The 15,988-nt window shown below is 42.5% G+C and overlaps 1 protein-coding gene across 1 annotated transcript in view; it reads left to right on the top strand.

The window, feature by feature from the left end:
* SNTB1 (syntrophin beta 1) overlaps positions 1-15,988 on the top strand; it is a 142,959-nt gene that overhangs the window by 75,576 nt on the left and 51,395 nt on the right. The window lies entirely within an intron of this gene.

Below are 15,988 nucleotides of genomic sequence, written 5' to 3'. Positions count from 1 at the left end.
CAGTAGTCTCAGAATTTGTTTTAGGTATCACACCCACTGATAAGTGTAGATTAGTTACAGTAACAGCGTTAGGGCTGTGCCTAGAAATACCTCCAATCCAGATCTTGCCTGGGCGGTGATTCAGAGCATTTCTGCCTCTCTAGTTGGGATGCATGGGAAAAAAGGCCGCTATGTATACAGTGCCCTTTCAACCTGTGCATCCATCACAGATGTGGAAAGTTGACTACCATTGCTCTCAAAACAAAGACTGTAATTTTTAGGTCTATTTGTCGATGAAAATAGGAAAGCCACAGGTGCAGATGCCATATTTCTATCTAGTATCCTTTAAGAAGGAACACCATTAATTTTAGCAAAATGTGGGGCAGTCTACACCATTTGTAATGAGGCAAAGATTGCAAAATCTTTCAGGCAGATTTTGTGTGTTTTCCTGTCCAAGCTTGCAGAGCGAGGAGGACAGCACAACTCTGTGGCTAATTGCTGTAGAAAATGTAAAAATTTTAAGGAATAATTTGGGGTTAAAACACCAAGCACGGGTAAGTAAATTTTAGCAGTAAACTGTACCACTGTGGGGGCTTTAATCTTGTTTTCCCTTTTGTATTCCTTTCTATAAACTTAAGAAAAGCTGATTATAAGAGGCTTTCTCTGTTGCAAATCCTTTCCTCTGAAAGGGTAACTGCTCTATAGTAGATCATATAGAGCATATATGTAAAATATTCACAGGCCATTTTAAGCAGACATGTCACGCTTCTGGTTTATGAATTTCCTCTCCTCACAGTTAATACACAGTATCACATTCGCGTGCTTCTTTCTCCAAATTTTTTTGCTTTATGTACTGAGGTCTTATTTCATGCTACTCGTTGTGGACCAGTTCAAGGTCCCACTGAATTTATTGGTGAAACTTGCGTAGCCTTTAAGAGGGCCAGGCTGCAGCTCTGTGCGTGTTCCAGTGTATTTACAGCGGCTGTCATCAAGAATTAGCCTTGAGAGACTTGCAGGGACATTGTTACCCAAAAGTCAACATGTGTTTTGCACTAAACTAACCATCCAGAGCTGTGCAATAGTAGTAGAGTGAGGTCAAAAGTTCCCAGCTTCTTCTCATGTTGGAGACCTTTTGACAATTAGAGAGATCACTACGTATGGTAAAAAGCAATGTGAAATTGCTTATATTTTGTTAATGGACTATGGGCTGTAAGGCCTAAGTGAAACAAAGACAATCTGCAGGGTGGAAGAGGAATGTATATGCAAACTGCATCTATACCATTTCTGAGGATGTGTATAAGGCAGCTAGGTGAGGTGCTGACCACAGGATATTTCCTAGGTGCTCCTCATGCAAAACCAGGGTTTGCCAGTGGGGTGAGATTAAATTCTGCAGTGGTTTTTGGAAGCACATCAGGAATACCAGCTTTATTCTCCTGAGCTGAACTTCCTTTCCACATCCACTGCTGGTTTTTGTAAATGTTGGAGTTTAGAAAAGGACTTCATTATTAGTAGCCATAAAATAAAACATCTTTCTTGTATTCCTCCTAATATTACCATTAATTTTTTTCTCAGTGATATTTTGTGGCATATCTTGCTATTTTTCCATGGACTGCGGTGGGAAGAAATCTGAAATCCATTTTGAAAACTGTCGTATAGTATAGCTTTTAAGACAGGCTTTTATGGTATTGCATTATGTTACTTACATAGCATATCCTTACAGTGAATTCTCAGCAAAGTGGAACAACAGTAAGTGAGATGAATTCCTCTGCTTGTTTGGGGAATGGAAAATGTAATCCCATAGAAATTTAACTGTAATTTGCTGTGATTACTCTCTGCTTTCATTAAGTTGTTTCCTGGTTTGACATTTTTTTATGTGGCTCTGCTCTAAACTTAGCTCTAAACTTCAACCTTTATGGTACTACAAAAATAGATTCATTAGCAGAGCCTCCCTCAGGTGGGTAACATTAAAATAAATAGTAGGTTATCTAAGGTACTAAGGAATTGCATGTTATCAGGGTTCTTCTGCCTTCACTGAACTTCCCTGTGAAAACAGCCCTAAATTTGTGGTCTTCAGCAGGAAACATCCATCTCACAGATGCACCATCAGGTCCCTAGCTGTCCCCCGTGGTGGGCAGTGAGGATCCCTCTGCAGGTAAAGCAAAGATCTCTGCATCACTTGAAGAAGGCAAATGCTCACTGTAGTGTTCTGATAGGTAAGGAGAAAAACAGCCAGAAGCAATCATTGGAGATGCTATATTCCCTCTTTTATTAAGGCACTAACCTTGTCCTGACCTTGACCTTGCAGAACGGGTTTCTGAAGCTAGTTAAGGATTACAGAGTCGTATTAGTCACTAAGTCACTGTAACTAAGAAATGTCAAGTACCGGTTTGTAATGAAGTGTGTGCACTCCCCATCACCTTTTCTTTCTTGCATTTGTCTTTTCACTTCAGCAAGACCTGTGGGGTCAGCAAGCGTGCTAAGTGGGAGGAACAGCTACAGGTGGGTTTTAATATTTTCCTTTTTTTTTCTTTTTTCAATGGCCCCTGTAAAGATACTTCTAGTGACCAAATACAAAAAAAGAAGTTAGTAAAGTCATCCTAACTGAGGAGTTTTTCTGTATGTGTGTTAATTGCCTCTCTTCTTCCCAGGAGTGCTTTCAATCCTTGTAGAAATGTCTTTTCCACCTCTCATTCCCCCCACTTTTTTATAGTTCTACATATCCTGTGGCTTATAGAGAAGCTGAAACAGGCATTACTGCTTTTCTCATCACGCCTGTTCACCTGCCATTGAGTTCCTTCGTGAGGAGCAAATTCATCTCTTGCACTGGAGAGCTAAAACACTGGAGAAATCGTAGTTTATTTTATCACTTCGTAATGTCTGTTCCAATAGAGCAAGATATTATTGGCAAAAGCTTTATCTACATTTTTGCCTCTTTAATGCAAACACAAAAAGGTGTTCTGGCAAAAGTGGTTTTGCAAAGGTAGCTTTTGCCAATTCAGCTGTCAGCCACACAAGCAAAAGCATGACTGGTTTCAGAGGAAGCTGAAGCTGTAGCAGGCGCCAGTCTTGTAGCTGGGTCAGTTGAAAAAAAAGGCTAAATGAAACACCAAGCTCTGCATTTCTCCTTGTCTTTGCTGTGCTTTAAATGTAGGCTTGGAAGAAAGAAAAAGCACTTCTGCAGCCAGAGACTGTTCTCCATTGAAGATGTCAAATGTCTTAACAGGCAGTGGGCTTCTTGAAATTATCTCAAAGCTCCTTTGAGAAGTTTAAAAATAGGAGTTTGTGCAAGTTGTCTTTTGTAATGGTAATATTTAAAGCCCTTATGGGCTTTTTTCACTGAATTGTAACCCCAGCACTTGATTCCTGTTTGTGTTTCTCTGCCTGTGCAGGGCAAGTATGCTGCAGCTCCCACAAATCTGATGTGGGGATCAAGGGGAGAAAGCACCTAATATTGAAAGGGAAATAACCAAATCGGCACAGTGAATTGGAGTTGTTTTTCAGCTCCTGACACTATCTACAAAATTAAAAGTATGTTAATATATTATAGGCCGTTCAGTCTCCTCAAACCTTAGATAACCATATAATCGTATTAAAGCTGTAAGTGTGAGACATGTCACAGCAGAGTGATCTTCTTCGGTACCGAGCCGTAAATTGCAGTATTATATTTATCTTTCCACTTTCACTCTAATTCAGAGGAGGTAGTGATAACAGCAAGATTGTGAGCCATGCAAGCTGTCCGAACAAGATTTAGACAGATGACATAAGAGTGTATCTGAGGTTGTTTTTTTCCCCGGTATGAAATGAAAATGTTTCTGTTCTACTGTTTTTTGGAGAAGTGTGTTCATTGTTTAGCAAAATAAGTAGAGAGCAACAGAGCCACATTGTTATTCTCATCACAGACAAATGAGTTTTCGAAGAATGTCAGGGAAGCTTCAGTTTTCAAACTTTATATACTTTCAAATTGTAAAAGTGACCTTAGAATGTCTTTGCATGAGAAAACTACCAGCCTATCATGTAGTTAAAAAAATTTGGCTTGATTTTAACCAGCTTCCTGTGAAGCACAGCAGCTGCTAGGTGGCATTTTAAAATTTCTGGCATGGCCACGGCTGTGGTTGCGGCTGACGCCACCGTTCCTCTTAGCTCTCCCAGCTCTTCCATCATGGTGGCAGCAGTGCTTGTCTGACCCTAACCCAGATCAGATAGTTACGATGGTAGAAAACTCCTTATTTTGGTGGGGTAGCATTAGCTTTCTGCAAGTTTTATGAAAAAGCAAATACCAGTGCAAGAGAAATAGCCAGAGGCTGTGACTGGGGGACGGGGACTAGGAAACAGGGATGCCCCCTTAGGCAATGTTTTACTCTCCGTCTGGACTAGTTGCTTCATCAGACTGCATAGACTGAACCAGCAGCATGTTCAGGAATAAAGTTTGGCTTGTACTAAGCCCCAGGTGTGTATTCTGGCCCGAGAAAGTAGCTGTGTGTGTTTAGGCTGAAACTGCAGTGAGTTTTGGATTGTACTGTGCCCTAACCCTCAGTGCAGATCAGCATATGGTTTAACCAGATAAATAACCTGCTAGAAACATGGACATTTGTGAAGAAAACTGTTACTCGAATGCCTAATTTCTTTGCAAGGAAATTACATTCCAATAATGTGGCCTCCTTTGCATTTTCTAGTCCCTACAGGAATGTTTTTTCTTTCAGCCTCTGTTTTCTTTACTAATTATCTAGGCATGTTTGGAAATCCTACCCAGGATTGTCCTGTGCAGGAAGAGGAGCAAGACAATTTGGTCCTGGCCTCCTGTTTCAGTAGTTAGAGAAGGACCTCATTTCTCATATTGATAACCTATAGCTGGTCATAATCTTAAAATTGGTCTGACCTTTTGGACATTAACACATACCTCACATCTGAAAATCTTCTGTGTGTCTTAAATTTTAAATCCCAGCTAATTATTTGCTGTGGAGCACTTACATCCAAATGAAGAGTCCTGCTTTTGCCCTATGTCACTTAACCTTGCAGCTTATTAATTCCAGAACTTATTTGTTTGCTTTGTAAAACACCACAACAGAGCGCTTAATTACATTAACAGTCTTCATTATCTGGGATAACGATCAGCCTGTTCTTAGGAAAGACGTAAACCTGAAATAGCATGAAGAGTAATTTCCTCTCCCAGCTTCAGTGAGGTTCCTCCACAGGCCACCTTCATCAGCAATAACATTGTTCTCTTCTTGCTTTAGGTGCCTTGAATTAATGGATATATTAAGGCTAACCCTGGCTGAAAGCAGCCATTTCATTTACTGTACTGTTTTAAAGGATTTGCCAGTCTTTATCCTAAACACATGTGCTGTTTCTTCCCATGCCAATGAGAGCCAAGCAAACAATAAAGCTACATCAGGCAGAAGCGGTCAGTGCAAAGGGGTTGAAAAGAAGAGTAAGTGTAAATAAATAATGAAAAATTATTGGAATATGATGGTAGATGTATGAAAGACCTCAGCTTGAAAGTCTATATTTCTGCAGTACAGTTTGTTGTAGTGAAGGAAATCTCCTCTATCAGCTAATTAGACAGCACAGTTAAATAGTGAGTAAGCACCATTGTGCCTGTGGTAGACTTCAGGTGCTAAATTATTCTTAAAGAAATTGAACTGAAGTGTAAACAGGGGCCCTGCATGTCCCCTCACCCTTACTACAAGGGCTGTGTTAGTTCTGGCTGGATTCCAGGAGAGGTATTCACATCCTGCTTGCTCTCCCTCTGTCTCAGTTTTGCTCTAACCGTCCTAAGAACTGACTTAACTTCTTCCACAAAACATAGCATATTGCTAGCATTGTTCCTGTGAACCCCAGGAATGATGAGAAAGTTCCTTTGTAATGCCATCTCGCTGTGAAGTTTTATTTAACTGCTCCCTTCCTGCGTCAGGAGGAGTTGTGAGCCCAGCAACATGTTCCTGCATGAGCTGGGGAGAACACAGAGCACAGGTGGGATCCATGTGCTGGTCCGTGGCTCTGCTGCCGAAGGGACCTCTGCAAATGTCCCACCAACAAACTTGGAGCAGGGTGCAAGAGGGGAAGTGATGGGTTGTAGCTTAGAAGGAGGAGAGGATGCTGAAAGGAAACGGGGTGGGGGGTTGCTGCCTCCCCTGGATGTGGGAGCTGTTTATCTCTGTTCCTTCAGCTGTTGAAGCATGTCCTGGTGTGGTCCCAAGCACCGCACAGGCCACTTTGCAAGGCATGGCTGCGATTGCATGGTGGATGCTTAACTCTTTCTTCTATGTAACTGAAACCTGAACTGTGGCTTGGCTGGGCTGGATATTGATGGACACGGAATCTTCTAGATTTTGGTAGATAAGTGCTTTTCTTCAGGATGTTGGACTTCTACACCTTTCACTTTTGCAGCTGCAGCTGAATCTGTCCAAAAAGGTCCACCTCCCTTTATGCGTGTTCTGGGTCAGCTCACCTTTTGGAGTGTCACAGTTTTAAAAGCCTGTGTTTGAACACATTTGCAGTTGCGTTCATTTGGAAAAAAGCAGGAAAGATACAGGTATGATGTGAAGGAAGACTTTGTTCCCCTTCCTTCACAGAATCACAGAATCACAGAATCACAGAATAACCAGGTTGGAAGAGACCCACCGGATCACCGAGTCCAACCGTTCCTACCAAACACTAAACCATATCCCTCAGCACCTCATCCACCCGTGCCTTAAACACCTCCAGGGAAGGTGACTCAACCACCTCCCTGGGCAGCCTGTTCCAGTGCCCAATGACCCTTTCTGTAAAGAATTTTTTCCTAACGTCTAGCCTAAACCTCCCCTGTCGGAGCTTGAGGCCATTCCCTCTTGTCCTGTCCCCTGTCACTTGGGAGAAGAGGCCAGCACCCTCCTCTCTACAACGTCCTTTCAGGTAGTTGTAGAGAGCAATGAGGTCACCCCTCAGCCTCCTCTTCTCCAGGCTAAACAACCCCAGCTCTCTCAGCCGCTCCTCATAAGGCCTGTTCTCCAGCCCTTTCACCAGCTTTGTTGCTCTTCTCTGTACTCTCTCCAGAGCCTCAACATCCTTCTTGTGGTGAGGGGCCCAGAACTGAACACAGTATTCGAGGAGCGGTCTCACCAGTGCCGAGTACAGAGGGAGGATAACCTCCCTGGACCTGCTGGTCACGCCGTTTCTGATACAAGCCAAGATGCCATTGGCCTTCTTGGCCACCTGGGCACACTGCTGGCTCATATTCAGTCGGCTGTCAACCAACACCCCCAGATCCCTCTCCTCCAGGCAGCTTTCTAGACAGACTTCTCCCAGTCTGTAGCACTGCATAGGGTTGTTGTGCCCCAAGTGCAGGACCCGGCATTTGGCCTTGTTAAACCTCATGCCATTGGACTCTGCCCAGCGGTCCAGCCTGTTCAGATCCCTTTGCAGAGCCTCCCGACCCTCCAGCAGATCAACACTTCCACCCAGCTTAGTGTCATCCGCAAACTTGCTAAGGGTGCATTCGATGCCTTCATCCAGGTCATTGATGAAGACATTGAACAGGGCTGGACCCAGCACTGAGCCCTGGGGAACCCCACTTGTCACTGGCCTCCAGCTGGATTTCACACCATTTCCCACCACTCTCTGGGCCCGGCCATCCAACCAGTTTTCCACCCAGGAGAGTGTGCGCCTGTCCAGCCCAGAGGCTGACAGTTTCTCAAGCAGAACGCTGTGAGAAACTGTGTCAAAGGCTTTGCTGAAGTCCAGGAAGACCACATCCACAGCCTTTCCCTCATCCAGTAGCCGGGTCACTTTGTCATAGAAGGCGATCAGGTTAGTCTGGCAAGACCTGCCTTTAGTGAACCCATGTTGACTGGGCCTGATCACCCGGTTCTCTTGCATGTGCTTCATGATAGCACTCAAGATCACCTGTTCCATGACTTTCCCTGGCACTGAGGTCAGACTGACAGGCCTGTAGTTTCCTGGGTCCTCCCTGCGGCCCTTTTTGTAGATGGGCACAACATCAGCCAGCCTCCAGTCCAGTGGGACTTCCCCAGTCTTCCAGGACTGTTGGAAGATGATGGAAAGGGGTTTGGCCAGCACATCCGCCAGCTCCTTCAGTACCCTAGGGTGAATCCCGTCCGGCCCCATAGACTTGTGACTGTCCAGTCGGGCTAGCAAGGCTCTGACCACCTCCTCTTGGATCATGGGAGCCTCATTTTGCTCCTCTAGCTCCTGGGTTTGTACACAGGCGGAACGACCCTCCTTACGACTAAAGACTGAGGCAAAGAAGGCATTAAGTACCTCAGCCTTTTCCTCATCCCCTGTTACTGTTGTCCCTTCTGTGTCCAATAGGGACTGTATGGTCTCCCTAGTCCGCCTTTTATTATTTATATATTTGTAGAAAGATTTTTTGTTATCTTTCACTGACTTGGCCAATCCAATTTCTAGCTGAGCCTTAGCCCTTCTGATTTTTTCCCTACACAATCTCACTTCCCTCCTGTAGTCCACCCAAGAGGCCTGTCCCTTCTTCCAGAGGCCATAAACATTTCTTTTCTTCTTGATATCCCTCAAGATCTCTCTATTCAACCAAGCTGGCTTTCTCCCCTGCCGGCTTTTTTTCCGGACCACGGGGATGGCTTTCTCCTGAGCTGCTAGGACCACCCCTTTGAAGAGCTCCCAGCCCTCCTGGGCTCCCTTGCCCTTGAGTACTGTCTCCCATGAGACTTCACCAACCAGCCTGCTGAAGAGATCAAAGTCAGCCCTCTGGAAATTTAATGTTACCGTCTTGCTAACCACCCTCTTCACTTCACCTAGAACAGAAAATTTTATAATCTCATGGTCGCTTAGTCCTAGGCGTCCACCTACCGCCACATCCCCTACAAGGCCCTACCGCCACATCCCCTACACCCTTCAGAAGCAGGTGAAAGGCTTTCTTTTTTCTCTTGGCCTCTGACAGTAAATGTTGCAAGAAAGACAGTGAAGGAATTGGAGATAGTGATGCTCCTTGGTTTTTAAATGTGATTTAAATGCAACTCTGCTTGATAAAAGACACGTTGCATAAGGAAGCAGAGATCTCTACTGAATCCTTATCCAGCTCTGCCATCAGTGGGGAGCTGAGGGTACCCTTCTGAGGTTTTTCAAGTACTTAAATGCCAGAACAGCTACTCTCCTCCTGCCCTAGCGTGGTTTGGCCTCATTCTACTGGTGCAAGTAGGGTATCAGCAGTGGTGGGATAGGAAAAGGAAGCGCCTGTTCTTACCCAGCTGTGAGATGCAGTTTAAGAGAAAGCAGACCAGCACGTTAGCTGGGAAAGGTGTGAAGCTCATCATAGTCATTTAGAGATGCTGTAGAACAGTCATCCAGGGTAGAAAAGCTGCTATGAAGGCAATGCTTTATGGCAAACTCAGCTGAAATGAAGAGCAAGGCAAGTACAGACTGAGCAATAACAAAGCCCTGAGCATCTCTCCCATCAACCACAATGACCTGGAAAGTACTCTGGACACCCAGCTCACCCCTAGATCCCACTTCAGTTGTATGGGACAAGCAGATTTATTCTTACATCCCTTGGGCTGATATACTCTGATTACACATCTCTGCAGCAAAGTGGGTGCCGAGAAAGACAGTGTTTTGCAAGAGGTATTATGCTTGCACTGTGTCTGCTTGTTCATCTGCATTTTTCTGCTTACTGACTGTAAGTTACAAGTTTGAAAGGAAAGGGATTGCCAATTTTAGAAAATCCAAGATTTTCCAAACGTGAAGTTTCCTGTTGAGCTGTGTTTTCTCTGTTCAAAGTTACCTTGTTCTCATTTGCTGGTTTTGTCTCTCGAAGTTAAAAATCACCTTCAGGGGAATGGAGAGGCCCATTAGGGGCACGTTGACCTTCAGGCTCTGCCCAGTGTGAATTCCTTTCATCCCAGTCATCAGAGTTTTTTTCCTAGCACAACAATACTCCTATTTCAGGTTTTTGATTAATGACAAGAATAATATATTAGAAAGCAGTAGAATAGGCCATTAAAAAACCCAACTTCTGTCTGCCCTGCAGCCCTTCTGCCCCACAGGAACCTCAGCTGATCCCCATGGAAAAAACTCCAGGCAAAACCAGAGCCGTTCCTAGTAAAAGGCATTAATTTAGAGGAAAACATTTGGGTTTTTTCCCCTATATTTTGCATAGTTTTGCCGCATTGTGCTCACCCACCTAGCTTGCAGTCAGAGGTGTATTGTCTCTATCCACAAGTGCTTTTAGGACAGACGAGCTGCTTAATGTTTGAGGGTTGTTGCAGAAGAGCAGAGTATTGCTGCTGGTACAGGCAGAAGCAATGTATCCCTTGTATCATATTTAGCCAAACAACTGTTAACAGTGAAAAATAAACAGATTTTCTAAAAGTACCTTGAGAAAAAACTGTGTTCTCTGTTGGAAAGACAGATTGACCTTTAGAAGAACAGGAGAGTTTTAAAAAAAACAGTGGAGAGGGGAAATTATGTGTGTTATAATTTTCAGTGTGACAAGACAATTACTCAATGCCGACTCTACAAATCTAGTCCAATTTGGATCCTCAACCTCTGTTTATGTAATAGGTTCCTAAGGCTATTAATGCCAGCCTTTTACCTTATTATCGTATCCTGTAAAAATAAAATGATACCCATAATACAGCCCTTACAAAAATGTGCCATTAGACAATTATATTGCAAAACAGCAACTCTGGAGACTGCAGGGAAGTATTTCTCATACAGCCTAATTGTTGTATCAATAGCATTTCCAACAGCCTTGGTTACTGAGGAAAAAAGAACATGATGATACCGTATGTAAAATAGCGTATTTTGAAGTAGTGATTTCAGGGCCTGACAGTGGCAAGAGTGCTTGAGTTATGAGTGAAATCCTTGTAAGAACTGTACTTAAAACAAATCCACTTTTGAAAAGTCTTCTTGTATCATTCCTTTCCTCTCTCCCACTCTTAAACTAGTGTCTGTTTTATTTTAGTTATTTTAAGATGGGAAATGTTTTGGCACTGGAGTTTTAACTAAAAGAAATAATAGTGCTGATAAAAATAGATCCTTTTATTCCCTTCCCCCAGATCCTTCAGTTCTGAAGATTTATTTCTGCCTGCAGAGTTATTCTCTCTGCTTAACTGGACAGTAATTGATAGTGTGCATCAAGATAATTAGTCTAACAAGTCTTCTAAACCCCAAGCCCCACAGCTACCTTTAAGCTCCATATTGTCTTTACTGTAATGTAAATAAAAGCTTTAGGAAAAGACTGAAAAATAAAAGATTGATAGCGAGGGAGCCTCTTTGCCCTCTCCAAGGGGTTTCCTCTTCTCATTTTTAATGAGGCCCATATTAGTTGTCATTTGTACCTTGCCTGATGAATAGTTTGAAAGAAAAGCTTTCTCTGTGCACAGCAAAATTTGTGCCAAGTTGCTGGCCTTTGCTTTTAGTGAGACCTCATTTGAGTCTCGGTCCCAAGCCCAAACATATTGTTGGATCAATCATGTTGATTTTTGGCTCTGATAGTAACGTGCAGCTAATGAGTTGTACGGTGTACACATTAACCTCAGACCCAGCCGCACTAATGCCAGGCACGTAGCAAAATCACGCTGGGGCTGCAGGAAAGACACACAGTGATGGCATCTTAATAGACAGAGACAATTAAGAACAGTAGAGCAGTATTACGGGTTCACTGCTTGTGGGATGTAGAATTTAATCAAAGCAGGAAAAACAAACCTCTTCTGTCTGTTCAGGAAAAAAAAAAATCTCAACACCATAAAGGTGCTTTATGAACTGTGAAATAGAGAGGAAAGCCTGAGTGTTTAAACAGTAAGATAATGGATTTTACTACCAAAAGGGAATCTACCTGGGGGAACAACCATTGAATAACATTAGATTTAACCTTGTCAGAGATTACCACCTAATGATTATCATGGATTCCAAGGAATTTGAGGGCATTGCTATATTTTTTTTTGTATCAGTAGATACCTTATTTAGGAATACTTCAGCAAAGTTCTCCTGTAAATAAAGTTCATAAAAGTACACAAGTAAAAGTTCGTAAGTCCTGTTCAAATACTAAAAACAGCCAGTATCACTGGTTTTGAAAGCAGCTGTTTCTGGTCACTTCCAAAAGTAACACTTCCCTTGAAGGGCCAGATTTTGATCTCATTTTACAGTTGTAATTCTAGGGAGAGACAGGATTTTGCTGATCATATCCATGGAGAGATGGACCAAAATCCCAGCCTGCACAATCTCTTTCTCCTGGCTGTTTTCCTCACTTGAAGAATTAGGAAAGGAAGGAAGAGTTGCACAATAACTACATAAGAAAGCAACATATTCAGTTTTAATGTTATCCCTAAATAACCAGCTGCAGGGGACAGAGAAACAGACATAGAATAAATGTGATTTCTATGGGTCACACACAGTTTTACATCTTCCTCTTTGTGCTCTGAAAACTGATCAAAAGGCTGGAGGACTGTTACTGCTTCAAACAGAAAATCAAGTGACATTGAATGGAAAAATCCGAAGTGCATAGAGATGCAATCTTTTGTGTTCACATTACACTTCAGATACAAGAGAGAAAAAAACACCTGACATGTAACAGGACAGGGTGAGAAGGGCGTCAGTGGGTAAGAGAATCCAAACCAGGATCTTCAGGAAGAGCAAAGTTCCCTAAATGTATGAGAAACTGCCCCTGCTCTGCATCATTCCTGATAGAGTTTCCATAAGAGGAGTCAGTAAATGCAGCATCAAGTCCTGGAGAGGGTAAGCATGAGAGAAGTGAACTGGACTCACACGGAATTGATGTACTGGGGATGTACCCTGTCAGATATACCATAGCGGTAGAGAAGTTAGGTACTGTTACAACACACCTGACCTTGTGGCAGAACCTGTTGGGATGACAGATTTTTTCCAGCACTAGCACAGGACACACAGAAATAATGCAATTATGCAATGTGCTATACCACTCTTAGTAATAACCACATAATAGCATCCATGGAAATTTCTGCAATCCATTTTAGAGCTGCTCTTGCTGGCATGTCCCACGGAACCATGGCTTTTTCTGGTCTAATGGTGACAATATCTTTGTCTTCTAACCAGTTGTGTAACCAATTTTACTGATACGCCTTAGTCTATTTTTCAGAAAAGTCAGACAGTGGCAGTAAAGTCACAGGTATAACAAGTGATAGAAATTAAATTTTTGGGAGATGGGGATCAGAAGAGTCAAAAGAAGTTGGTAAAAAATGGTAGTGCGTAGATGGCATGCTGTTCTGAAGAGTGAGCCATCCTGTCAGCAGGTACAAATAGGGTGGTTTAACCCCAGCAATGTCAGCAAAAGTACACCAATTCTTACCAACTGCAAACTGTTGAGGAAGATCTTGAGGATCTAGATGGATACCCTGGAACATTTTTTTTAAGTACAGGGATTTCTACCCGCACCTTTGGAAGGGCATTTCGGCTTGTACAGTGCACCTGTTCAACAGTCAGGGTACAAAAAAAGGCTATGGAGCCAAAGTGGCTGGTTTTTTGGGTGTACATCAAAAGGAAACCCTGTGTAGGGATTTGGACCTGCTTCTCCCAATGTGGTGAAGTTGCTGTTGAAGACAAATGGACTTAACAAAGGTTTTCTCAGATGTTATTTGGATTCCCTGAGTTTCAGATGCTCATGCAGTAACAGTAGCCCTGCTGGAAGGAAGCACCTGAGTTTTTAATCACTAGGCGCTAACGACTGTGAGCTGCAATGAAGATTCCTAAAGCTATGTGAGCACATCATGTTATTGTTGGGGCTTTTTTTATTTATACACTTCTACTGAGCAGATGCTGCTGTCCAAACATTCATTTGTTGATCATGTGTTCAAAATAGACATTGGCCAGAGAAGGCTGCCAATGTGTGGTATGGATATAGTTTCTTTTGTGTGCTTGATACTGGAAATGTCAGTGATATTTATGGAAATGGCATTAAGAAATTCACTTTGAGAAAAAGATTGCTATGGAAATAGAAGCTTGCTTATTTGTTTACAGAATGAAAAACTTGTGAATTATTATGAAAAGAAGTGTTTTTTGGTGTTTTCTCTGGCCTCATCTTATCTCATGAGGCTTTCCGCAGGGTTCTTTGGGGGGGAGTATTTAAACTTGAGGTTTAACACACACGTGTTCATTCCACTTAAAAAATACTTACTATTGCTATTTTATTTGGATCCCTGAATCACAAGGTTAAAGAATACACTAACATTCTCCTACCTAAAATTTCAGAACAGAGGTTTAAATCTGCACATCCAAAAATGTAGACAGATGTTAACAAGGCAAAGGCAACTGGAAGAGATGGAAGAAGCTTCAAGTACTGCAGAGGAGCAGCATGGAGAGGGATTGCACTGCTGCACAGGGCAGTGTGAGAACCTTTTATGTGATGTGTTGTCTGAGACTTCCTGCTTTTGCAGTTTCAGGGAAACCTTGTCATTGAGGACGAGCTGACTTGCTGTTGGATTCTTGCTTTGTTGTTGCAAGAGTCTGGAACTTGGAAGAGTGCAGAAGTGATTGTGGTGGTGATTGTTGTGGTTAATAACATAATATTGCTAATCATATTAGTATGAGAGGCCCTAGGGACTAGCCAGACCTGTAATGCTGTGGTGCAAGATTGCAACATAAACAGTACCAACAGAAGCAGATCCTGCTCCAAACTCTAATCATCAGAATAGATGAGGTAGAGGAAGGAGGAACATGGAACAACACATCAGACATTGTGTCTCTGCTGTGATTTTTGTTCCTGTGGAACATAGCCAAATGGACAAGTACAGAAAGACAAATTGTGTCTGGGAGAAGGGAAGAGTGGAACAGTATTGGAAGAGATTGGAAGATGAAGTTGGGCTATGGGAGACTGTGGGGAGGTGACGGTGGAAGGAACAGCTCATCAATGCAATGCAGAGACTGCGGGGTCCAGACAGGTATACAAATTGTCGAATGGGCTAGAAGGTGTTGAAAAATCCCTACTTGGCAAGAATAGGACCAGCCTTCTCTGAATCTTTCATAACCCTATAAGATTAAGTTTTCATAGTTGCCATGAGATGTCAAAGAGGAATTTTAGCCTCTCTGTCTTCTTTTGCTTTAGATCAGATAGAAAGGCAGTCTTTGCTCATCAAAGGTCATGTACATCATGAGTTTCTATTAGCCTGGGCATCATTAAGTAAAACCTCAGCCTCTAACCACTTCAAATAACTTGAAACAGCTGTTTGCCTATTTGCAAACACAAGTAGAAGGAATGGGTTGTGGTTATAGGATCACAATCAAGCAAGTGAACGATTCTGTAAAACAGTTATAAGGAGCAAACCACTAACTGATAATGGTTATGCACCTGTAGCCTTGCATGGACCTGCAAAGGGGTTCAAAGTTTTGGAAGCAGCAGCATTGCAGGTTTCTGTACTAAAAACTGAAATATTGGAATAACGATCTCCAATTGCCTCTTCCTCTGTCTTTATATGGGTTATCTGAGGATGTATCTTGTCTGGGGGCATCCTTTTGAATAAACAGTGATTTTAAAGGGATGCTGATTATATGCATGAAAATGTGGTAATAGCTAGCCTGATTTCCATCTGGCATAATTTAGGAGTAAATCCATTGACGTCAGTAGAGTTGAATGGATATAAATATAATTGAAGTCAGATCGTATGTTTTTAAGGTTAAGCCCCGAAAACATTGTAACTTACCCTCCCTCCTCACTTTCTTTTCTCTTTCAAGCCGTGCTACAAATGTGAATTTCTTAATAGTGTTTTAATCTATTTCTGATCAGTTTAATCAAAGATATGTCAGCAAAGACTTTTAAGAGATGCAGAAGTGAAGCCCTGCTGACCTCCATACCTATGTTTAGAAAAATCTCACTGGCTGCTTGTTCTGAGAAACCTCAGCAGCAGTTGTTCTTTTTTTCCCTTGGTCAGTTATGTCAAGCAGCATATCTGTAGCTATGTTTAGTTCTGAGCACAAACATGAAGCACAAATGGAAGCGTTTTGGCAAGCAAAGAACATGATTTTCAACTCGTTCCCACAGAATGGTGTTAATTAAGAGATTGTTTTCTGA

The sequence above is a fragment of the Phaenicophaeus curvirostris genome, chromosome 3 (genome assembly GCF_032191515.1).
Source record: "Phaenicophaeus curvirostris isolate KB17595 chromosome 3, BPBGC_Pcur_1.0, whole genome shotgun sequence".
NCBI classification, from domain to species: domain Eukaryota; kingdom Metazoa; phylum Chordata; class Aves; order Cuculiformes; family Cuculidae; genus Phaenicophaeus; species Phaenicophaeus curvirostris.
This window is presented reverse-complemented; position numbering and strand designations above follow the sequence as displayed.